Here is an 8,526-nt window from a genome sequence, read left to right on the forward strand (position 1 = left end):
TTTTTTACCCATGAAAGCTTATGCCCAAATAAATCTGTTAGTCTTTAAAGTGCCACCGGACTCCTTGTTGTTCATATAGCTTCTAATCTCACTATCAGCCCTTTTGAATTGTTTTCCAAAACATTAAACAAAATATGAATCGATAGTTAACATTCTATCCACTCAAGCTGCCAGTGAAAAATATTGCCCTCATAATAGTATTGATCCATCTGCCATCTAACTGATGATATCATTGGAGTCACAATTTATAATTATATCACTGTCCATCTCTATAGCATATTTCATCACAAAGGATCTAAAAGTACTTTACAGTAATGTATGTATGGCATCAGTGAATGCAGCCATCTATAGAATGGATAATGGTAACCAGCCAACACACAGCATGCAGCCGAAGAGGAGGGCGGGGAGTTAGGGATTTTGGCCAAGAGCAACCCTTTCCTGTCTGAAAACAAAATGGCACCTTTAATATTCACACAGCACAAGTCAGCTCTCGTCCCAAATATTTCCACACAATGAACTGTGTAGTACTTAACAGATCTGCTATGGGAGGATGAAATGAGTTGCCCCTGCTGGGATGTGAAGCTGCAGTGCCACAGATTCTTGGCATTTCAAACTTAAAGCAAAGACAGACCAGTATGAACAATTCATCATTCAAATTCGGACCTCCACCAGAATCTAGCATTCCCATCCCACTTAATACAGTACCATTTAACTCATTCCTTGCCTACTGTAGCATTATTACCCTGCCCTTCTTATTAGCACATGACTTTTTCCCACTCTGGGCCTAAAATCTTCCTCCCACTGAAGTCACTGTAGAAACACCTTTTATTCATTGGGCTGTTTGGGTTTGTTTTATGTTGCTTGTTGTTTTCTCTCTTTCAGTAGAAGATCTATTGTGCAAAGGGCTTGTTGCCTCTTTTCTTGTATCAAATAATGCTAGCTGTCTTCTGTGTGCTCCTACCTCCTTTTGTCTCTATTTCATCACCCTGGATTTCTGCCTTTACATTGTATTTGTAGCATATATAAACTCATGGCAATTACATTGCATGAACAGCCATTAAATATGCTGTCCCACTGCAGAAGTACATTGGGATGTGGGTGCTCTCCTCAGTACATACACAGGCTCTGACTGATTGAACATTCAAATAGGAAACAAGGATTTCCCTACACCTCCCGGTGCGGGAGGGAGGGTGTACACTGCCCACCCTGAACACCCCCATCACCTCCAGTGGACAACTAGTGTCACCAATTTCGTTGTTTTCCAACCCCCCTGTAAATTCAACCATCCCCTCTAATCTCAATTCCTGGGGAAATCCCTGGAAACAACATTCAAACAATTCCCTAAGGGTCCAGTCCTGTAAGGTGTCAACTACCCTCAACTCCCAGGGGCTCAGCCTGTTAAAGGATAGGGCCCAAGTTAAGTAGGTAAATGTGTGATCACTGAAATAAAAGTGGCTCTTAATTTCCATATATGGATATCCAATCATAGGCATGCTCATGTGTGGCTGGTTCTGGGTGGGGGCACTTGTCACTGGAAGGGTTCAAGATGGTTTGACAGCTGAGAGCTCATCTACCTTCAGAATTTTTGCATGACTGTAGACTGGCTGCACTGTAAAATGGGGCTTGAACCAATTCCATTTACCCTGATCTCAAACTCCATCAGTTTTAACTGGCACATGAATAAAACCCCCAAAAGCTGCCAGAGACTTATTTACCCCTGGGGTTCTCACCCATGCAACTGAACTGGTGGTAGCACCACTGGGGTGTTTTTTCTTATAATTACAGACAAGCCCTCCTGCCTCCCACACACATTATTCTTCTTATCCTCCCACTCTTTGCTCATTAACACTGATTAGTGCATAAATTAACATCTCCAAAACACAGGGGGAGCAAGAAAGGGATGAGGGAAAGAGAAGCAACAGCAGCATAGCATAGCGCATAGCAGGTGAGCTACTTTCAACCAAGTTCTGCAGCTGGCTGGCCCTAAATAACTTGGCCTGTTGAGAACTCATAGCACTTCCCTTGCAGTGCAATCACAGTGCACATTAAAGCTATGTCCTAGTCTTTCTGTGTGAAACAACTGGTATTTACTCAATGAAGTTCTTCTAAGTACCTTATTATTTGAATATTCTATATTTTAAGCATAGCCCCCCCCCTTCCCCAGACTGGTCATGCTGAATACAGTATGTGGCATTTCAAAACCTGTGAGGCCTCTTTCAGCCCTGGTCCACACTACCAACTTATGATGGTATAACTATGTCACATAGGGTTACCATACGTCCGGTTTTTCCCGGACACGTCCGGCTTTTCAGCAATTAAACCCCCGTCCGGGGGGAATTGCCAAAAAGCCGAACATGTCCGGGAAAATGCCGGCCGGGCACTTCCCCTCCCGCGGCTGCTCTGCTCCTCCCCGACTCTTCGGCTCTGTTTAAGAGCCGAGCGCTATGGGCTTCAGGCAGCCCCCTTGCCTCCGGACCCCAGCCGCCGGCCGGGCACTTCCCCTCCCGTGCTCCGGCGGCGCAGGGTCCGGAGGCAAAGGGACTGCCCGAAGCCAGTAGCACTCGGGCAGCTCGGCTCTTAAACAGAGCCGAAGAGTCAGGGGAGGAGCAGAGGCTCCGGCTGCGGCGGCTCTGCTCCTCCCCGACTCTTCGGCTCTGTTTAAGAGCCGAGCGCTACGGGCTTTGGGCAGCCCCCATACCTCCGGACCCTGCGGCGCAGGAGCCCGGGAGGGGAAGTGCCCGGCTGGGGGCGCAGGGTCCGGAGGCATAGGGACTGCCCGAAGCCCAAGCGCTACCGGCTTCACGGTTTGCCGGGCAGCCTCCAGACCCTGTGCCCCCGGCTGGGTGCTTCCCCTCCCGGGCTCCAGCTGCACTAGGGAAGCGCCGGCCGGGGGTGCAGGGTCTGGGGGCTGCCCGGCAAACCATGAAGCCGGTAGCGCTCGGGCAGCCCTTTTCGCGTGGCTGGGAGTGGGAGGGAGGAGGGGGCGGAGTTAGGGCGGGGCTGGGGTGGGAAATGGGCGGGGTGAGGGCCCCGTGGAGGGCCCTCTTTTTTTATTTGTGAAATATGGTAACCCTACCCTATCAACGTATTTATATCAACCTCACCCCCCAGTGTAGACAGCACTATGTCGACAGGAGGGCTTCTCCCATCAGTATGGCTCCCATCACTTGAGGAAGTGGAGTACCTACAGTGACGGGAGAAGCTACACTGTAATAGTGGACAAGCCCTCAGTAAACAAGTGCAAACTTGCTTACAACATTTTTGTCTGTAGCTCGTAAATACTAAGGCCATGTCTACACTACAATTGTGTCGACCTATCTTACGTCAGCATACAGCCACTGCAGTTATTAAATCACTTGTGTGCACGCACACTTGGCTCCTTCTGTTGATGGTGCGTGTCCTCACCAGGCGCGCTTGTATTGATTGTATTGTCAGTGTGGGGCATTGTGGGACAACTCCTGAAAGCCAGCAACAGTTGATTTGCATCTATCAGTGGACAGCCCCTAGCATAGCTGCACCAGCAAAAACTCCTAGTGTAGACAAGCAAAGTCATTATAAACTACAATTTGCACTGATGCATTTTATCCCTGTTTCAAGCAAGAATAAACTGCACCAGTGACCATCCTGGCTTACAGCAGTTTTTCTTCTCTACACTAGGGGTAGCTCAACATCAATGGTTGAAATTCCCAGCGTAAACAAGGCCATAATGCTCTACACTGACAGCAACCTGTGCCCTTTGTGGTTTGCTCTGTGTGTAAAGGGTTTTCTGCAGAGAAGCTAATTAGAATCATACCTCCCTAGGTCCTACCTACGCTGTAAAAATTTCTGTGATAGGGAAGCTATTGTAATTACTAGGGCTGGCTGAATTATGAAAAAGATTCATAAATATATTAATGAATAAACAGCTCCAGTTCAACTTGCTCCTGCGTGGAGGATCATACTAGTCACAAACATTCTGATCACCATCCTAGGTATTCATGAAAATCTCAGCAAATCCCTAAAATTTGACATATTTATGCTGGAAGAGAACTATTTCTAACTGCAAAGGCTGAGATTGTAGCATGGCTTGATCTCATCTGCATATCAAGATTGGCAAGGGACTACTGTGTGGTAAACAGGTCCACGTGCAAGACAGCTTTTACCATTTATCTAGAACCTCAGCCAATTTCCCATTGCAGTGCTGCTCCTCAGGAATTTAATGCAGAAGGAAATCACAGCCCTTCCATGTGCAAAGCGCAAAAGTTCTGCAGAGATGGAAAAGCAGGTACCCCCCCCACACACACACACACACTCACACACACACACACATAAAAATAAGCAGGGATAAGCATAAAAGGGGGAGTTGGTAGGGTGACCATACTTCCCATTTTGGCCAGGACAGTCCCTTTTTTAAGCTCTGTCCTGGCATCCCAACTTTTTGGCAAAAAAAAAGTGGGGTGCTGAGGAACATGTGAGGGGGTGAGGGGCAATGCCAGCCCCAGGCTGGGAATAGGGAGAGAGGCAGGGCTTGGGCAGAGGTCAGGCAGGGTTTGGGCAAGCAGCAACTCCAACGAGCCCTAGCCTTGTGGAAGGGGCAGGCAGGCCTTGGGCAAGCAGCAACTCCCAGCCCCAGCCCCACCCGCACTGGGGGCAGCCAGGGCTTGGGCGAGCAGCAACTGCCAGCCCCAGCAGCCCTGCCTGTACTGGGGGCAGGCAGGACTCAGGCGAGCGGCTTGGGACAGCCCCATGCGAGGAGGGGGCTCTAGCTAGCCCCACGTGGTGTCCTGTTTTCCCTGTGGGAAATATGGTCACCCTAGGAGTTGGAAAAGTGCAAACAAGATTTGCCAGGGGGAAAAGGCACACAAAAGAGAGAGGGGGAACCCCCCCTCAAAACTGGTAAGAAAAGGGAAGAAAGAAAAAGGGTTATCTATAAAGGAAGAGAGGCATAAAAAGGACACAAGAAATTGTCCACATTTGACAAAAAAACTCCATTTTTCAACTCTTCATCTCTAACTAGTTTGTAGTCTGTAGGTTTGAGGGAAAGGATTGTATATCATAAGCTTCACTCAGCAGGTAGATCGTTGTGTGGTAATGATTGTCTGGATAATCTTGTTTCTGTCTACTGCAGATTTTTACACCATATCCATCACTCTACTCTCTGAGCACTTTTTTTTTTTTTTAATAAATTCAAAACAGGTCAATATTCTAATTTTTCTCTAGTACCTCTCAGGAATCTTACTATTGTACTGTGAGCAATTGTAGTTATACACTGTAGTACATGTCATTAGCAGACCTCTCCCCACTCCTGATGCTGCTATTAAAATTAGTAGAAGTATTGGCAGCAAGAGCTTTCACCATTCATCTTCTCCTTGACTCCACTGTCACCAGGTCCAGAAATCGAGAGGGGTAAAGGTGAAAAGTGCCAAGATTAGATCCAAAGACCCCTGCTTTCCTTTGTACGCACTGCAAAGCCTGAACTTGGGAATTGCTTGGATCTGGGGTCTCTGGTCTGATCCCAAGACCTTTTCTTAACAAAGGGTTTGGAACACCACTAACTTGAGTGAGTATAGGGAAAAAAGGAGTATGTATACTCAGCATTTATCAACCTATGGTTTCCTGAACTTTATCTGGGTCACTTTCAATCACTTAACTTCTATGAATAAAATTTCTTTCAAGTTACCATGACAAAGTGAGAGGAACTACCATGGACATGTTTGAAGCTGAAACACTAAATAACTTTTGAGGTAGCAATGGTTTTGAAAAGTATAATATTGTGGGGGAATATATATTTCATGCTACAATAAATTAAAAATTTTCAAAAATAAAATTCACCTCTAGGGTGAAATGAAGCATAAGAAATTTCCACCTCCAAGGATGTTTTGAGAAAGTTACAAAGGAATGAAAAGAATAGCTTTTTCAACCCGTACTTATGGGTGTTACAAGAACAAGCAATGTGTGTATTGATGCAATCAGCTGCATTGGCCCTCGTAAAATGCAGATGCCAGGCTCAGCTGTCTTCTTCCTGTAACTTTAGTTTAGGGAGAGGACAAAGCTGCTAAGGTGCAGAATTCAATTACTTAAAAAGACAAAACAAAAAATTTACTATCCAAGGAAGATAGGTATTACCACTGTGTGCATTACATAAAATGATGTGTAAATTACATGAAAATGTAATGCGACCTTTGGAATCCTGGCAAAATGCCAATGCAGCTCTTTGTGTCACACAGTGAAAGGCCTTTCCTGGTCTATTTGTATTGTTTGCACTGTCCTTGTAGCCCTGTTGGTCTCAGGATATTAGATACAAGGTGGGTGAAGTAATTTTATTGAACCAACTTCTGCTGATGAAAGAGACAAGCCTTTGAGCTTAAAAGCATGTCTCTTTCACCAACAGAAGTTGGTCCAATAAAACAGCAGTTCAGGGCCGTGGGGTTCCACTGAAGCCTGGCATCCCAAGCCACGGCAACCCCAGCCCCAGCATCCCCATGGGGCTGAAAGTGGGAGTGGAGCCACAGGGCTGAAGCCCAGAGCCCTGACACTCCCTGCAGGACTAAAGCCCCAAGCCCCAGAGCCCCCGCAGAGCTGAAGCCCAAACTCCACGGGTCTAAATCCCTGCGCTCTGGCGCCTTCTGCAGGGCTGAAGCTTGGAGCCATGAGTCTAAAGCCTGGTGCCCCCAGTGGGGCTGAAGCCCCAAGACCCCCTCCTCCACCGAGACCCGCACGCCCCACGGGGCAGAAGCCCTGAGCCCCCCTCTCCCACCCCAACCCTAGCATCCCACCGGGCAGAAACACCAAGCCCTACAGGGATATAGCCCTGAGCCTCCCTGCTCCCTCCCAGTGGCTGAAGCCAAGAGCTTGGCCCATCTACCCCCCTGGGCCCTAGTGTCTTTATAGCATGTTGGAGGGGCAGAGCTCAGAAAGAAAAAGGTTGAGAACCCCTGCAATTAAAGATTACCTCACCCATCTTGTCTCTCTTATGTATGTTGCTCATTCTAGTAGAGGAAACAGGAAATGAGTAGTTGAGTGTTTCAGGGAGATAATGGCTGTCTCACATTTTGCTAATCACACTTTAGACTATATTCCCTTTCCCTATTTTTGAAAAATTACAAATTTACAATTTTTTCAAAAGCCTTCAGTTTCCTTTTAAGCCAGGGTTTACAAATAGCTATTTTTCAGTAAAACTACAATGTTGCAAGTACACCAGACTTCAGTAATAAACAAGAGATCACCCCTACCATTCCCTTTCAGGCAACTTGTATTGTCTGAAAGTGTTAGAACACTATCAAATGCTTTAAGAAGTGCTCACATTCCTTACCATCCAAGGGGCTGCAGTTTCCCCCCTCCAGTTGTGTATTGCCTGCCTATCAGTTAAGGGAATGAGAGCTGCTGCTCATGTTACAGCCTGGTGACATCACTGTAAATCAGTTTCTGCATATATTATGGCTACTCTCACACTAATAAAAAGAGAGAGAAAAAACAAACCCACAGTTTTTCAGTTATTAAGAATCAAGGAAATCTCCCCCAACTTTTCTATGAAAGAGACTTAAAGGTTCCTTAAATCAAACTCCGAGGCAGTGTTTATTACTGTTTCATGACATATTAAGGACTAAAAGGAAAAAAAAAATAGTTGCTTTGTAGTTCCAAAGCCTGCAGGTGTTTAAAAGAAGATGATGCATCAACTAGCCACTGGTTCTTGTACCAGGGCCGGATTAATGCAGGGGCTTTAGGGGCTGCAGCCCAGGGCCTCGGGCTAAGGAAGGCCCTGCAAAAATAAATCCATAATTATATACAATTCAGTGGTCATCAACACATCGATCGTGATCGACTGGTCAATCCTGGAGCCTTTGCCAGTCGATCGAGATCGCCGGACCACTAAAAGTTCAACAGCGCAGCAGGGCTCAGGCAGGCTGCCTGGGTGCCATGGCCCCATGCCGTTCCCAGAAGCGGCCGGCTGCTGGCACATCTCTGCGGTCACTGCCAGGAGAGGGGAAGCAGTGCCGTGCGCTGCCCCCGCCCCCAGCACCATCCCCGCAGCTTCCATTGGCCAGGAACCAGCTAATGGGAGCTGCAGAGGCGGCGCTTGCAGGAGTGGGCAGTGCATGGAGACACGCTGTCCCCCTTCCTCCAGGGGTGCACAGACATGTCCCAGCAGCCAGCTGGGAGTCGCCTGTGGTAAGTGCCTCCCAGCCGGAGCCTGCACCTCACACCCCCTCCTGCACCCCAACCCCCTGCCCCAGGTCAGAATCCCCTTCTGCACCATACTCCCTCCCAGACCCCACACCCCTCACCCTCTCCTGCACCCCAACACTCTGCCCCAGCCTGAAGCCCCCTCTTGCACCCAAACTCCCTCCCAGAAAGACACTAATATAATAGCTGTTCTAAGGTAAGAAGTAGGCTATTCCGAATTAACTTAACTATATTCTACATGTTTTAAGACTAAAATGTAACCACAGAACGGCTTTATGTTAATTAAAAGACAAGTTTAGTATACCGTTAAGTCTTGATGCCATAATTGTGATCATTTTGTTTTAAATTAGGAAAAAGACTTGT

Source organism: Chrysemys picta, chromosome 6, assembly GCF_011386835.1.
Source record: "Chrysemys picta bellii isolate R12L10 chromosome 6, ASM1138683v2, whole genome shotgun sequence".
In the NCBI taxonomy this organism is placed as follows: Eukaryota; Metazoa; Chordata; order Testudines; family Emydidae; genus Chrysemys; species Chrysemys picta.